The sequence below is a fragment of the Peromyscus maniculatus genome, chromosome 1, assembly GCF_049852395.1.
Source record: "Peromyscus maniculatus bairdii isolate BWxNUB_F1_BW_parent chromosome 1, HU_Pman_BW_mat_3.1, whole genome shotgun sequence".
Classification (NCBI taxonomy): Eukaryota; Metazoa; Chordata; class Mammalia; order Rodentia; family Cricetidae; genus Peromyscus; species Peromyscus maniculatus.
In genome coordinates, this window is record NC_134852.1 from 96,978,135 (window position 1) to 96,996,488 (window position 18,354).

The 18,354-nt window shown below is 36.2% G+C and overlaps 1 protein-coding gene across 1 annotated transcript in view; it reads right to left on the reverse strand.

Annotated features, from left to right (window-relative positions):
• The window catches only part of LOC102916757 (vomeronasal type-2 receptor 116-like), a 30,517-nt gene that overhangs the window by 11,047 nt on the left and 1,116 nt on the right, over window positions 1-18,354 (reverse strand). The window lies entirely within an intron of this gene.

The window sequence follows — 18,354 nt, forward strand, 5'->3', positions numbered from 1 at the left end:
GTCCAGCAGTGTTCTTTGGAGCTCTGCTCAGTCAACCTCCACCATCTAGGGTCCAGGAACAGAGAGAGCACTAGCCCATCCAAGTCTCAGGTCTCCAGATGCCTCCCCTGGCCTTGCCTCATAGGCATGACAGTTGCCAGAGTCTCAATGGGGGTTGGAACTTCCAGATCCAAGCTGGAATGGCTACCCACTACATCTCCCCCTTTTTGTCTAAATAAGAAGGTTCTAAACTAGTACAAGACTATATACAAAGGAATGGTTATCAAATATTGTCCAGGAATAATGAGGGATAATGACCTAGATAAGATGGAACTACAACCAATGCAAGAAACACATACTAAAATCCAGAGAAGTATAGAGCATAGGTAAATGGCATGTTATAAAGATCATTCCAAAAGGTGTCCTATCCTAAAGAACCTGAATCTAATACTTAATATGTTCTATCTAAGATATTATATATACTAAGTTGTAACTATAACTGTTATGGATTCTTATATGTTGATACAAATGTAAACTATTTTTATATTCCTGTTTAAGATAATTTGTATATTGATACAAATACAAAGCAATATTTGTTATAATGTACATATATCTCTACTCTTATTTGAAATATTTTTATATTGATACAAATGTAAATTTATATCTGTCATACTTATGTTCTACTTCTGTTTAGGATATTCGGTATATTGATATATATTTAAGATTATTGTCATATTGCATATCGCACTATATATTCCTTCCTCTGTTATAAATATCTTGTGTATTTGTCACAATTTTGAAGTCATCGTTCTTCACCATACATTTGCTAATAGACTGTTTACGTGAAGCCTTCGTCCTTAGGTTATTTCAGCAGATAAGACATAGATTTATAGTCACCTATGCCTGTCATCTCTATAGTTACATTAGTTAGGTTATCCAGATTTACAGATACATAGGTCAGATGGACAGGTAATCTTCAAACACTTCATAGACCTAGAGAATATGGCATTTAAATAACTTAGAATTCTGCTGACATGAGACACAATTGCTCCTGGATGCACCAATTTGATCCCAAGAGAATGTTGGGCTTCTAAGACATTTCCATTTGGAAGTTTGACTTTTTGGCAAAAAATGCCCTACTGGGCAAAGAAATGCCCTTGCCTTGACAGCTGACAGTACAAATGCAAAAGCTGTTCTTTCTGGACAAGTGGGACACAAGTAAAGTGACCACGGTATTCTGCCAAGACAGGGAAAGATAGTCTTTCAGAATTCCTGCTTCTGAAAATGGTCTGTCAGATACTCTAGGCCTATAGCCAATTTGAATTCACCAACAATGCTGAGAAACATTAGGTGACTGTGCAGGCTGCCACCTGTCTTGGTCTACTCTTGCAAGATTCCCGAAAGTTGCTTGCATCCATCTACCATTTCTCAGGTACCATTATGTTCCTTCTCAGGTCTTTGATGTGGTTAAAGACTAGATAGTTGTAATTTCCTCAGTTATGATAAAAGATAAGTTAGATATAAAACATTCAACTCACAAATATAAGATAGATAGGACATCTTTAATATTGTAACTGTAATTCTTGCTCGATAATTGTTTTGTTATATGTAATTTTACCATGTTAAAGTTAAAACCTTCATTTTTAAAAAAAGAAGAAAAGGGGATGTGCTGTGTATATATCTCTATATAAATAAAACACTGATGGCCAGTGACCAGACAGGAAGTATAGGCAGGACAAGGAGAGAGGAGAATTGGGGGAACAGGAAGAAGGAGAGGGAGACACTGCAGCCACCACCAGGATAAGCAGCATGTAAAGACGCCAGTAAGCCACCAGCCACGTGGCAAGATATAGATTTATAGAAATGGGTTAATTTAAGATATTAGTACAGTTAGCAAGAAGCCTGCCATGGCCATAGAGTTTATAAGTAATATAAGTATCTGAGTGATTATTTTATATGTGGATTGTGGGACTAAGGGGCTTGGTGGAACCTGGAGAGAAGCCCTCCAGCAAGAGTATTTTATATTATTTGTGGCTATTGTAAAGGGTGATGTTTCTCTGACTTCTTTTTAAGCCCTTTTATTATTAGTTTTTATTTATTATTATTATTATTAGTTTATCTTGTATCCTGCCACTTTACTGAAGGAGTTTATCAGTTGTAGGAGTTCTCTGGTAGAGTTTTTGGGATCACTCATGTATACTATCATATCATCTGCATATAGTGAAAGTTTGACTTCTTCCTTGCCAATTTGTATCCCTTTGATCTCTTTTTTTGTCTTATTGCTCTAGTTAGAACTTCTAGTACTATATTGAATAAATATGGGGAGAGTGGACAGCCTTGTCTTGTTCCTGAATTTAGTGGTATCGCTTTGAGTTTTTCTCCGTTTAATTTGATGTTTGCTGTTGGCTTGCTATAAATTGTCTTTATTATGTTTAGAAATGTTCCATGTATTCCTGATCTTTCTAAGACCTTTATCATGAAGGAGTATTGGATTTTGTCAAAGGCTTTTTTAGCATCTAATGAAATGATCATGTGTTTTTTTTCTTTCAGTTTGTTTATATGGTGTATTACATTGAGTGATTTTCATATGATGAACCATCCTTGCAGCCCTGGGATGAATCCTACTTGGTCATGATGGATAATTGTTTTGATGTATTCTTGGATTCGGTTTGCCAATATTTTGTTGAGTATTTTTGCATCAACGTTCATGAGGGAGATTGGTCTGTAGTTCTCTTTCATTGTTGCATCTTTGTGTGGTTTGGGCATTAGGGTAATTGTAGCCTCAAAAAAGAGTTTGGTAGTGTTCCTTCTGTTTCTATTGTGTGGAACACTTTGAAGAGTATTGGTATTAGTTCTTATTTGAAAGTCTGGTAGAATTCTGCACTGAAACCATCTGGTCCTGAGCTTTTTTTGGTTGGGAGACTTTTGATGACTGTTTCTATTTCTTTAGGGGTTATTGGTCTATTTAAATGGTTTATCTGGTCTTGATTTAATTTTGGTATGTGGTATTTATCCAGAAAATTGTCCATTTATTCCTGGTTTTCCATTTTTGTGGAGTACAGGTTTTTGAAGTATGATCTGATGATTCTCTGGATTTCCTCATTGTCTGTTGTTATGTCTCCCTTTTCATTTCTGGTTTTGTTAATTTGGGTGCTCTCTCTTTGCCTGTTGGTTAATTTGGCTAGGGGTTTGTCTATCTTGTTGATTTTTTCAAAGAACCAACTCTTTGTTTCATTGACTTTTTGTATTGTTCTCTTGTTTTCTATTTCGTTGATTTCAGCCCTCAATTTGATTATTTCCTGGTGTCTATTTCTCCTGGGTGAGTTTGTTTCTTTTTGTTCTAGAGTTTTCAGTTGTGCTGTTAATTCCTTGGTATGGGATTGCTCCATCTTCTTTATGTGTGCATTTCGAGCTATGAATTTTCCTCCTAGCACTGCTTTCATAGTGTCCCATAAGTTTGGGTATGTTGTACTTTCATTTTCATTGAATTCTAGGAAATCTTTGATTTCTTTCTTTATTTCTTCCTTGACCCATTGATGTTTCAGGTGGGCATTATTCAGTTTCCATGAGTTTGTGGGTTTTCTATAATTTTTGTTGTTGAGGTCTAACTTTAAGGCATGGTGGTCTGATAAGATACAGGAAGTTATTCCAATTTTTTTGTATCTGTTGAGATTTGTTTTGTGGCCAAGCATGTGGTCAATTTTTGGGAAGGTTCCATGGGGTGCTGAAAAGAAGGTATATTCTTTTGTGTTAGGATGGAATTTTCTGTAGATATCTTAAGTCCATTTGAGTCATAACATCTGTTAATGCCTTTATATCTTTGTTAAGTATCAGTCTGGTAGATCTGTCTTTTCGTGAGAGTGGTGTGTTAAAATCTCCCATTACTAATGTGTGGGTTTTGATGTGCATTTTAAACTTTAGTAGCGTTTCTTTTATGAATGTGGGTGCTTTTGTATTTGGAGCATAAATGTTTAGAATCGAGACTTCATCTTGGTGGATTTTTCCTGTGATAAATATGTAATGTCCATCCTGATCTCTTTTGATTGATTTTATTTTGAAGTCTATTTTATTAGATATTAGGATAGCTACACCAGCTTGTTTCTTAGGTCCATTTGCTTGGAAAGCCTTTTCCCAGCCCTTTACTCGGAGGTAATGTCTGTCTTTGAAGTTAAGGTATGTTTCTTGTATGCAGCAGATGGATGGGTCCTGTTTTCTTATCCATTCTGTTAGCCTGTGTCTTTTTATAGGTGAGTTGAGACCATTGATATTGATGGATCTTAATGACCAGTGATTGTTAATTCCTATTATTTTTTGTGGTTGTGTTGTGTTGTGTTGTCCTTCTTTGGTGTATGTTGGTGTGGGATTATCTATTCCTTGATTTTTCATGGATGTGTTTAGCTTCTTTGGGTTGGATTTTCCCTTCTAGTGCTTTCTGTAGGGCTGGGTTTATGGACAGGTATTGATTAAATCTGGTTTTATCCTGAAATATTTTGTTTACTCTGCCTATAGTGATTGAGAGTTTTGCTGGGTAAAATAGTCTGGATTGGCATCTGTGGTCTCTTAGTGTCTGCATAAGATTTGTCCATGATCTTCTAGCTTTCATAGTCTTTATTGAGAAGTCTGGTGTTATTCTGATGGGTTTGCCTTTATATGTTACTTGGTCTTTTTACTTTGTGGCTCTTAATATTATTTCTTTGTTGTGTGTGTTTAGTGTTTTGTTTATTATGTGGTGAGAGGACTATTTTTTTTGATTCAGGCTATTTGGTTTTCTGTAAGCTTCTTGTATCTTCATAGGTATTTCTTTCTTTAGGTTAGGAAAGTTTTCTCCTATGATTTTGTTGAATATATTTTCTGTGCCTTTGAGTTGGTATTCTTCTCCTTCTTCTATCCCTATTATTCTTAGGTTTGGTCTTTTCATGGTGTCCCAAATTTCCTGGATGTTTTGTGTTATGACTTTTTTGTCTTTAGTGTTTTCTTTGACTGACGAATCTATTTTCTCTATTGTGTCTTCAGTGTCAGAGATTCTCTGTTCCATCTCTTGCAATCGGATGGTTATGCTTGTTTCTGTAGTTCCTGTTCGTTTAGTCAGGATTTCTACTTCCAGCATTCCCTCAGCATGTGTTTTCTTTATTGTCTCAAATTCATTTTTCAGATCTTGGAATGTTTCTTTCATCTGTTTAATTGCTTTTTCTTGGCTTTCTTTGATTTCTTCCCATTTTTTGTTCCTTTTTTTCTTCCATTTCTTTAAGGGAGTTTTTTATTTCCTCTTTAATGGAGCTTTTCATTTACTCTTTAAGGGAATTTTTTATTTCCTCTTTAAGGGAAATTTTTATTTCTTCTTTAAGGGCCTCTATCATCTTCTTAAAGCCATTTTTAGGTTTGATTTCTTCTGTTTCTTCTGTCCTGGTATGTTCAGGTCTTTCAGGTGTAGAATCACTAGGTTCTGATGTTGCCATATAGGTCCTTATGTTGTTGCCTGTATTTTTGCACTGGAGTCTACTCATCTCTTCCTCTGCTCGGTGCAGGTGGTGTCTGTGTCTGAGAGTGCTTCTCTTGTTCTAATTTTTAGTCTTGGTTCACTAGGAATTCTTGTTTAATTTGGTACTATTGGGCTGTTTCTTCAGGAGCAGCTAATCTCAGTCGGTGAAGTATGTACTTATGATTTTGGTGATCTGGTTTGGTGGCTGGGCAGCTCCTTCTTCTGTGTTCCCAGGTCACGTTTTATTCATTCATCAACTCCTCAGCTGATCTTGTTTCTTCAGACTTCAAACTGTAGGGATCTGAATCCTCTCCCAGATGGATTTCAGCTGAGCGAGGTAGTCTTGCCAACACCTCCAAGTTGTTGGGTTTTGCAGGATCAGCATCTGGGCCCTGGGTTGGCCTCAGACAGAGTGTTCAGATTCATTCTGGTTCCATCCCATGGAGATAGCTTCTTCCCCGGGTGTTGGAGTTAAAGGCATCTCTGTTTCAAGATCTTGATTAAGAGCATGTTTTCACTAGCTCTTCATTGGGTAATAGCTCTGTTTCTGGTCTTTATTGTGACTGTGTTTCTGCCGCTGCCTGCTGGGCCTGCCTGCCTCTGCCTGTAGCCACCGCTGTGCCTGTCTACCTCTGTGGGCCGCCACCGGGCCTATATCTCAAGTAGACACTTGGTATTCTGGAGAAGAGCTAGTCCATTACAGGAATTTGCTAGAAAGTCTCCACTCAGGATAGCTATTTTGTTTCCAAACTTCATGTCTTTCAGTGGTCCATTGAAGATTGTAATTCACTCAAATTTACTATCCCACGATGCATGAGGAGATCAGTGTGTGTAAGTTCTATGATCTCTGCCAAACTTCTTTGACTCACCGGACCTTAACTGGTATTGCTTCCTCAGACTGGAGGCCTCTGAGTCCTCATCCAGAATGGGTCTCAGCTGAATTGCTGCTCAAAAGCCTGAAGCTTAACCAGCCAAATGCTTAACCAGCCAAATGCCCAGGTTTGTTTTTATTACTAAGATTCATGCTACATAATGGATAATCTCATCTGATGTGTATATGTAATATCCTGATTACATCTCAATATTATGGGCACATATATCTATGGATGGTCAGGAAATTGGCTTCTCATTAAGTTGTATAATTCTCATTATTCTACCAGGATTATATGTAGATGGAGAATTTTCTTTCCTAGTCCCGCCAACCCCTGGAAGTCCGACAGCCCACTTATAAAATAAACACACAGACCCTTATATTATTTAAACTGTTTGGCCTAATGGCTCAGGCTTCTAGCTATCTAGTTCTTACATATTAAATTAATTCACTTCTATAAATCTATACCTTGCAACGTGGCTCATGGCTTACTGGCATCTTCACATGCTGCTTGTCATGGTGGCAGCTGGCAGTGTCTCCCCCTGCCTTCCTGTTCTCTCAGTTCTCCTCTCTGTTAGTCATGCCTATACTTCCTGCCTGGCTACTGACCAAACAGTGTTTTATTTATTGACCAATAAGAGCAACACATTTGACATACAGACCATCCCACAGCAATTATAAGACACTTAGGCCCTGTTTTTTTCTTTTTTTCTTAATCACTAGCGCAGACTGGCATAAAGAAAGCAGCAATTTCTTCTCAGTTCGAAGAGGAGCTACATACTGTTATTGGCTGATTTTGGGCCTCAGAGCAAATTCATACTAGACTGAATGTTTCTGGAAATGGACCATATGTTAAGCATTACAGATATGCACAAAGATAGAGCTGCAGATGTCTAACCTTGAATATTAATCACAAAGCATACTAAAATACTATGCTACTTTCTCTAGCCACACCTCATTGACAACAGAGTCCAGCATTCACTCCCTACTAAATTCATTGGTAATTAACACTTTGTACTAACTTCTAACCTCAATTTATGAATAAAATTTAAGGTTCAGCTAACTACCTGTTTATTGTTTAGGTCCTAAATAATAAGTAATCAATTAACCAAGTCAAGAGAGAAACAGCTTTACATGGGAAATTTTTCACAATGAGCCAGGGCTACAGAAGATTGTCTGGCTTCAAAGCCTTGAATATATATTTACAAGTCACTTCCTAATGATCAGGGGTTACAAATAGGATAAGAACATATATTTTTACATTTGTGACCTATGCATTGCCATGGTAAATGGTTCTGCTTCTACTCATTAACTCATGTGCTGTAACCATCAGATATGCTTTTGTATTTTTTATTTTTATTGCAAAGAGCCTCTTGTTAAATGTGTATATACCTGTGTAGGACAAAGGGAGGAAGAGAATTGGAACCTGAGAGAGAATTGGAACCTGAGAGAGAATTGAAGCTGTAGAGAAATAAAGAGCATGACACTCATATCCTGTAAGTGAGTCTGATTCCCTCAGATAGACAGAAACTTATTCTATCTATAGACTCTCAGATAAAAAAAAGTTTCTTAAGATCCTGCTATTCTCAAGGCATTCTATTTACATCTCTGGAGCAATTCAAGGAGCTGGACACCCAGATTGTGTTAACCTCATCCATATTTTCTGCATTGCTTTGTGACTAAATACATATTCAAATAACTAGACAAACATGTGGCTGTGAAGCTAGTATGGAACTGATCGAATGATTATTTTACCATAATATTTTAATGCTCATGTTTGAATCAGTTTTTTGGCAGTGTCTTATTATTGTATATCTTACAATTATCTCTATCATAAAGAAATGAAGTTATATCACATTGTCTAGGTCCTTGCTGTGCTATATTGGAGATGAATATGCCTTTTTAATATTGAATTCTCCCACTCATTCACTACAGTTACTTATCTATGAAACACTATTATGCCAAATAATATAAACTAGACAATAATTTAAAAATAATGTATTTTAGAAATTGAAAGGCCAGTTTTTATTTTCATATGTAATACCTAGGACAGCTAAAATAAGACTAAATAATGAAATAACTCCTGGGAATATCATTATGGCCTGACGATGTACTACATAGCTGTAATAATAAAAACAAAATTAAACTTTCATAAAGAAACAGCCATGTTGATGAATAGAATGGAAATGAAGTCTCAGACTAAGTCTACACACCTATGAACATCTATTTTATGATAAAGAGGCCAGAAATACACTGTGAAAAATCTAAACATCTTTAACATATAGTGCTGGCCAAAATGAATGGATACATGGAGAAGAACATAAATTTATCCATACTTATCACCTAGCAAAAACTCAACTCCAAGTGGATCAAAGACCTCAGTATAAGACCAGATATGCTAGATCTCTTAAAAGAGAAAATTGGGGAATAGTCTTGAACTCATGGTTACAGTAAATTTTTTTTCTGAACAGAACACTGATAGCAAAGGTTCTGAAATAGCAATATGTAAATGAGACCTCATAAAACTGAAAAGCTTTTGTATGGCAAAAATGCTCCACCTGCATGAGGGCAGAGTTGCAGACTGGAAAGTGAGAAGAGATCCTTACTCATCAGGGTACCCTAAGTCAAATGTAGTTTGAAATTTTATCAAATTATATTTAATATGGCCAACATCAATCAAACAAATGCTAGTTTGTGCTGTAAGAATGAATAGTAATAAGAAGACTCATCCATTGGTTGTGGGATTGCAAACTTGTAGAGCATTATGAAGATCAGTGCAATAGTTCCTTGGGATGCTTGGTATAGATCTACTTCAAGATCCAGATATCTGACCTGTCTTAGTCAGGATTTCTAATGCTGCAGTGAAACACCATGACCAAAAAGGAAGCTAATAGGGAAAGAATATATTTACTATATACTTTCATATCCATGTTCATGAAAGAAGAAAGTCAGGACAGGAACTCCAACAGAGTAAGAAACTAGAGAAAGGAGCTGTTAAAGAAGCCATAGAGGGGTGCTACTTATTGACTTTCTTCTCATGGTTTATTCAGCTTGCTTTCTTATAGACTCTAGGATCACAAGCCAAGAGATGGCACAACCCGCAATGGGCTGGGCCCTCTCCCATCAATCCCTAATTAAGAAAATGTTCCACAGACATGCCCACAACCAATATCATGGAGATACTATGTTAACTGAGTGTACCTCATCTCAGATGACTTTAGCTTATGTCTAGTTGACATAAATGTTTTGCATACTACTCTTGTTCATGCACGCAAAGGACTCTACATCATACTATAAAGACATTTTTTGCCCCATGTTTATAGGATAGAAATCTAAAATAGTACAATATTCCTAAAATAAATGAATCCATAAAGGCAACCTAAATGAAATTGAGATATAACAGTTGAGATCAAGCCCCAACTGTACAGACAGGTCTTGTAAACAAAGGAAGCTTACAGCACCAAGAATGGGTTATATTTTATTGACTAGGTAGCCAAATCTGCCCCAAAGGGACCCTCCAAAAGCACAGGGTATTTATTACCAAGGCTCTTGGCTCCTGTCTATAAACTGAGGATAAGGCCCTATGGCTGAAGATGATACCTATACAGCTGAGTGAAGAATAAGAAATCAAGCTGGTGCCTAACAAGAGCATTTATGCCTTCTAACTACTGCCAATAGTACTCAAAGTTCTCTGAAAAAACAAGCAAAGTAAACACAAACCTAAACCTAATGTTGAGTGCCTGCAAGATGTGCTAATGAAACAGTGGCACAAAGCTGGTGGGAGTAACCAAATAATCAATGATATGGTTTAGGTCCATTCCAAGTGATGAAATACATGTATGACACTGCAATGTTGGCCAAGAACCTGACAACAGATAAGACTGGAACCTAGGGGAAAACCAAAGACTACTGCTCTGAAACAGGAACAGAGCCATAAAAATGACTCCTAATTTCATTCTCCTATAGTTATTGATCTGTTCTTTACTCAGACATTGTCAGAAAAGTTTTTTTCTTCCAGCATATATAGATAAATACTGAGACCCACAGCTGGTCAATGTACAGAGAGTGAGAGACCTTACACCACTTTTACATGTGGTGTCTCCATCAAATGTACCACCATACCCCACAGGGCTCAAGGAACTCCATGGAAGAAGAGGTAGAAAGATTTGTAAGAGCTAGAGTGGATTGAGATCACAAAATAAATATGGCATACTAATCATAGGACTGATGCACATGACCTCACAGAAGCTGAGGCAGTATGAACAAAATCTGCACACATAAGTGCCAAATGGAGTCCATTTGCTCAGTGGAAAATTGGACAAAAGCTCCTATCCTAAGCTCAGGAGATATGTCCTATCAATATGTGCTTAAAAACAAAAATTTAGTTCTCTCCAACACTGTCTCCCTGGGGACAGAAACTTCCATTTGGGGCTGACCCAAGATTCAGTATTATATGGCAAAAAAAGTCTAAACTCAATGGTATCTGTGAAAGTTCATTGTATAGTGATTTATTTTTCAGGGCTTTAAAAGTTATTTTAACTTTAAAGTCCTTTGGATTTGTGTTATGTCTTCCAGTTTTGTGTTTTATGGGATTCCTGTGCGTAAGAATGTGTTTCTCTTATTATCTATATGTGTGTCTCATTCATTTTATTTCTTCTGTTTGTCTGATTGTGTTACATATTCTGAGTTATTTGTTTTTGTTTTATCTTTTTTTCTAACAATTAATTAGAAGACTTTTTGTTTTCCATCAAGAGAAAGAAAGGGTATGGGTTCAGATAGGAGGGGCAGTGCAGAGGCTCTCAGAGGAGTTGGGGGAGTGAAAAGTATAATCAGAATATAATGTATGAAATACAAATGCAGTGATTTAAGTTTGATCTGTGCTGTAATGCAGATAGCCCTGTGAAAATATTATATTAGGTTAAAAAAGCATAAAAGAGCAAAAAGCAGATTATCTCATTCAAAATATAAGACCAAATGGAACTCTATGGGATAGAATGTAGACTCAGCAATAGGTAGGAATGAGGGGATAAACTGATGGCATCTGAACCATACATTATTCATGATTCCTAGCAAAATGTTCTATATTTTGAACTTTACTATCGTGATAGATGCACACTTCTTTGTATGTTTCATTCATTATTTTAAACAAGTAGACCATAAAATATATCTTAACAGACACAAAAACAAAAGCCCAAAACAAATTAGCTATTTGAGAATTGTGCTTTTCCCCCTTTGGAATCATAGTTCAATTTAAATTAACAATTATATTATTCAACAATTTTATATTGAGAGTTTTCTACATAAAATCTTCAAAGGTTTACTGCTTTACATTTCAAAAAGTATCCACTGCTACCTTGTGCCATCATCAATGATACTACATTTTCTTATCTGCTTGGGAAGCCTCTATTCATCAGTTGTTGTTTTTCTTTTTAATCTGTGGAAAATCTGGAGTTTATCAGATGAGATTTTTCTCTGGGATGCAGCACATTATCTATGGAAGTGAATTACCATTGTGAACTTTTTAACTTGGATGTTCTATTTAGTCACATGTCATTTATCTTTCTGTTAAAAAAATCACTATATTTAGAAAGGAGAAAGAAATTTACTCCGTTTTCTCCACATAGAATATGACTAGAAACTAGAACAATATTGCCAATTGATAGATAACTGAAATATGAAGGCCAGTTTTTAGTTTTTTAAAAAAGAATATAGCACTTTGATGGTTAAACATTTTCAAATGGAAAGCCATTTTTTTTTCAAGAGAAATTGGACAGTACAAATTAGACTTGTGATGCATTGAAAAATGAGACAAAGTGTGATGGTTTGGAAAGAGGCATGGATGGGAAGAAGTTATTGGAAGGGCATGAATATGATCATAATGCATTCCGTGAAATCTTCAAATGAGCAATAAAATTTTAAATAGACAATACAAGCTGGTATAGTTATGTGAGAAAATAAGTGAATGTTTCCTGCATTGTTCAGGTAGGCTCACAGTTTGGTGATTTGACTCAATCTCTATGGAGATTGATTGATTGCATTGGTTCCCTCTCGTCATGATACATCCATATGGGAAATATGTATGACTAGAATATTTTCAACATGGTTTGGACAAACAGAAGAAAATTATAGGCCAAATTGTGATCCTAATTCCAGTGGAGAGTACACATACCAATAACTTAATTGCCTGTTGTATACAAACAATGCTGCTGACCAGAAGATCCATGATATGCAGTACAAACATTTATGTATCCCTCATATCTAATCTCCAACAGCATTGGAAATATAGAGAATAATATATATTTAATATTATCCTTACTTTTATTTCTTATGTCAATAAAATTCTAATTTATAAAGAATAATGGATGCCTCAAGAAGAATCCTTTTCTTAGTCACAGAGAAATTCTGATTATGAATGTCAACAAAGGAATTGGAATAATTGAAATTTTATTTGTTAAATGACACACCTAAGTGCTCATTCAAATCAGAAATGTTGTAAAAAGGGCCAGGAAATGTATAAACAAACAATCCTTCTGATAAATTGCATCTGATGATAGCTATGAAGATCCAAAGAATTTACCAAATTAATGGAACATATTATTCACTTTTTAAGTTAAAATGAATACATATACAATAAATTTTTAAACATATTTTTATTTTATAATGAACTTAATTTCACATATTAGTTACAGATTCCCCGTCCTTCTTCCTCTCACCACCCAGCCCCTCCGCCCCAACCCACCCCCCCATTCCCACCTCCTCTAAGGCAAGGTCTCCCCTGGGAGTCAGGCCAGCCTGGTAGAGGAAGCTCAGGCTGTTCCAGTTCCCTCCTCCCTACACCAAGTCTGAGCAAAGTGTCCCAGCATAGGTCGCAGGCTCTAAAAACCAGACCATGCACCAAGTACAGGGCCTGGCTCCATTGCCTGGGGACCTTGCAAATAGTTCAAGCTAATCAACTGTCCCATTTATCCAGAGGGCCTGGTCCAGTTCCATGGGGGCTCACAGTTCACAGTTCATGCGTTTCCACTAGTTCGGCTATTTTGTCCCTGTGCTTTTTCCAATCATGGTCTCAATATCTTTCATTCATACTATCCCTCCTCTCTGGCTCAGCCATGATTCTCTGTATCTGCTTTCATCAGACACTAGATGAAAGTTCTATTATGACAGCCAGGGTGTTCAGCCATTAGATCACTAGAACATGTCAGCTCAGGCACTCTCTCGACCATTGCCAGTAGTCTATAGTGGAGGTATCTTTGTGGATTTCTGGGGACCTCTCTAACACTCTGTTTCTTTCTCTTCCCATAGGGTCTTCATTCATCATGGTATCTCCCTCCCCATTCTCCCACTCTGCACCTGATCGAGCGGGACCTATGACTCCCCTAAGCTCTCTTTCCCCTGATCCTTGCCCTCCATTACTCCCCTACCCCCAGTTTGCTCATGTAGATCTCATCCATTTCTCTGTCGATGGCCAATCCCTGTGTCTTTTTCAGGTTCTCTTTACTAGGTAGCCTCTCTGGAGTTCTGAGTTGCAATCTGGTTATCCTTTGCTTTACATCTAATATCCATTTATGAGTGAGTATATACCATGTTTGTCTTTCTGAGTCTGGGTTACCTCACTCAGGATGATTTTTTTCTAGTTCCATCCATTTGCCTGCAAACTGAATGTCATTGTTTTTCTCTGCTGAATAGTACTCCATTGTGTATACGTACATTGTTTTCTTTATCCATTCTTCATTTGAAGGGCATCTAGGTTATTTCCAGGTTCTGGCTATTGCAAATAATGCTGCCATGAACACAGTTGAGCATGTGTTCTTGTGGTTTGATTGAGCATTCTTTGGGTATATGCCCAAGAGCGGTATAGCTGGGTCTTGAGGGAGGTTGATTCTCAGTTTTCTAAGAAAATGTCATACTGATTTCCAAAGTGACTGTACCAGTTCACCACTTCTGCTCAGCAGCAGACCCTGCAATCTACATTCCCTGCCCTGATTCCCATCTGCCTGAGACCCCAGCTACTTCCTAAGGCTTGGAAACCAGCCCCCAGAGCTATTCGGATCTAAAGAGCTCTCATTGGGCCTAGTGAGAGATTTGTCATTGGAGAAAGGGCTGTCATTGGACCAAGAGTAACCTCAGGAGACAGGGAGTTTATCAACCCTCATTAGACCAAGAGTGGCTTTCTGAGAAGTAGAATCTTCTACCTCTCATAGGACCAAGAGTAGCTTCCAGAAACACAGAATAAGTCAGCTCTAACTGGACCAAGAGTCATGAGAAGACCTAGAAAGCATCTGTGACTCACAAAATCAACTAGATTGTGTTGACCCTAGAGAAGCTCCCTGAGACACAGAATCTACCTGCTCCAATTAGACCAAGAGCTAAGATTAGACCCAGAAGGGCCCCCTGAGACACAGACACAACAAGCACAGAATGGACCAACAGCAACTCTCTCAGACACAGGCACCTCTTATACCCATTAAAGGAGGAGATGGGCAGACATTAAGGCAGAAGTACATACAGCAACCTAAAGAGCAATACCACATCATCAAAAACCTAGCACTCCTCCAACAGCAAGACATAATATCTCAAGGTAGTAGAAGCAGAAGAAAGTGACCTTAATAATAGCATCATGAACATGCTGGAGGCCTTTCAAGAAAAAATGAAAAATGAAATGGAGGAAAGATAAACAAAAAAGTGGAACAAATCAATAAAGAAATTGAAAAAAAGACAAACAAAAAATTGGAAGAAATAGAGGAAAATACAAATAAATTGGAAGAAAGAAATAAATCCCTTAAAGAAAACCATGAAAAGCAACAAAACAGGTGAGGGAAACAGTTCAAGACCAGAAAAAGGAAATAGAAACAATGAAGAAAACACAAACAGAGGAAATGCTGGAAATAGAAAATCTGAGTAAACGAACAGGAAACACAGATGTAAGCATAACTAACAGAATACAAGAGATAGGAGAGAGGGTCTCTGGTGTAGAGGATACAATAGAGGAAATGGATTCATCAGTCAAAGAAAATACTAAAGCCAAAAAGTCATAACACAAAATGTCCTAGAATTCTGGGACACCATGAAAAGACCAAACCTAAGAATAGTAGGAATAGAAGAAGGAGAAGAACATCAACTCAAAGACACAGAAAACATATTCAACAAGAACACAGAAGAAAACTTTTCCAACTTAAAGAAGGAAATACCTATGAAGATAAAAGAAGCTTATAGAACACCAAACAGAGTAGACCCCCTGCCAAAATCCCCTCACCACATAATAATTAAACAACGAAACATACAGAATAAAGAAAGAATATTAAGAGCAGCAAAGGAAAAAGGCCAAGTGACTTACAAAGGCAAACCCATCTGAATAACACCCAAAACAATAACAATCAAAATGGATATTTTGAAAGGCAGAGGACCTGGACAGATGTAGTGCAGAAACTAAGACACCATGGATGTCTTAGACACCTAGACTAATATACCCAGCAAAACTTCCAATCATCATAGATGGAGTGAACAAGACATTCCAAGACAAAGCAAGGTTTAAACAATACTTAGCCACAAATCCAGCACTTCAGAAGGAACTAGAAGGAAAATTTCAACCTAAGGAAATCAGATACACCCATGAAAACACAGGCAATAGATAACCCCATAGCAGTAAACCCCAAAGAAGGGAAGTACACACACACTACCATCAAAAGATAACAGGAACTAACTAACACTGGTCACTAATATCTCTTAATATCAATAGACTTATTTCGCCTATAAAAATCACAGCTAATAGAATGGATATGAAAACAGGACCCATCTTTCTGCTGTATACAAGAAACACACCTCAATTTCAAATATACACACTGCCTCACAATAAAAGGCTAGGAAAAGAATTTCCAATCAAATGGTCTTAAGAAGGAAGCTGTTATAGCCATGCTAATATTCAGCAAAATAGACTTCAAACTAAAATCAATAGAAAGAGATCAAGAAGGACATTACATACTCATCACCAGAAAGATCTACCAAGTGGAAGTTTCAATTATGAACTTTTATGCCCCAAATACAAGGGCACCCACATATGTAAAAGAAGCATTACTAAAGCTTAAATCACATATCAAACCCTACACATTAACAGTTGGAGACTTCAAAATCCCATTCTCACTACTGGACAGATCTACAAAATTGAAACTTAACAGAGAAATAAGGGGATTAACTAATGTTATGACTCAAATGGGCTTAATTGATATCTACAGAACATTCTATCCTTAAAATAAATTTATATTAAATTCTCTAACTTGCCACAAAGTAAATTTCTGATGTTCTACAAAGCATATGAATATAATGGCTGGACCGTCGCTTCTCTTCTATTTTCACTGTGATGACATTGGACACTAGTAGAAATAGTCTGACAAAATATGTATGCTATTATATTTTCCCTTAAAATTCATGTTGTGGTTTCCTTAACCATGCTATTCACATATAGCTAGACAATACCTTAAAGATTTTACTAATACATACATAGGCAGAATGTTTCTTTATAATACCAACTTATATTTCCACAGAAGAGTCTTATTTGAGATGATGAATATGTGTTTAATTTTGCTTAATCTCATTCAGCCTGGGAATGTTTCAGAACATCATATTTTATTCATAATGATCTATATTATATATTTATTTATTTAGATAACACACCATGTAAGTGCATTAATACTCTCATATTTTCTTCTCTAAATTTATTTTTTCCATCAAATGTGATATCTTGTTTCTAGTCAAGGTAGAACTATCCAAATATTGCTTAGAAAATAATATTAAATAGCTATAAAATAAAAACTGCTGTTTATTCACAATACAGGAAGAGAAACATACAGTAATCTGGACACATGTTTGCTACATAATAAAAAATACTGAATAGGAATTTAGATACAAAATATCCAGTCTGTAATGAGCATAGAAGTATATGAAGAAAATTCAGGATATGATCAGGGCCATTGTTTTATATGTGAGGCATTTATGCCTCCATGAGAAAGTTTCTATACTAATTGATTATTTTTTAATAGTAAAAATCCAAACAAATGAGTCTAGGAAGAAAACATTTGCTTTGCCATTTTCTTTCTTACTCATCAGTTAGCAGAAATCAGAATATTTCTCTGGACTTCTCTCATCTTGTGTCATATAAATATATAAGAATAGATGTAGAATGACCCTGCGATTTCAAGTGCCAGAATTTTAGATGTAAAATTCCTCACCATCTTAAAATAGGAGGTCACATCACTGAGGCATATTAATTCATTAGCTGATGAAATTTGAAAGTGAATGATATGAATTAAAAACATTCTCTCTATTACTTTCAAGGCACAGCCTGCCTGCAATGTGGAGATAATCATAGGCTTATGGAAGACATGATATAGGTAATGATGAACATTTTTGTTCAAATTCTACTCAAAATGCCCTTCACTCTTCCTCATTTGCATGTCTGTGTCATCTTCTTCATGTTCCATATTACCATGAATATTACTTTTATAACTATTATATGATCCCTTGCTCATTGCTCTACATTCTCCTTCAAACCTAATGATATTTTTTGATAAACAGATGTATGATCAACACATAGGATATTGTTTCACTTTTACTGTGATTTTTAATTTGTTCTGATATTTTTCTATTTTGTAATACAGTCAGACACTTTCTCCTCTCTTTTGAATGTCCTACTAAAATAAGCTATCAAAAACTGAACATAACCTTTATCTACAACTGAAAACTGTGATGATTCTCAAACATATACAATGCTATACCTAGAAATATGTTTTTACTCAAATTTAGAATGTTGTTTTTGACAATTTTCCTATCAAACTCCAAGTGACATTGTAACAATTTCCTCAGCTGAAATCTCAACCAGTAACTTCATTGATGAAGGAAAATTCTGGTCAAAAATATAAATCAAACATTGTATAGTGTACTTATCCTCATAATATGTATAATAAATATATAATATGTAATAAAATATGTAATTAGGGAAAGAAGAGAAAGATTTAAATGTGGAATAAATTTA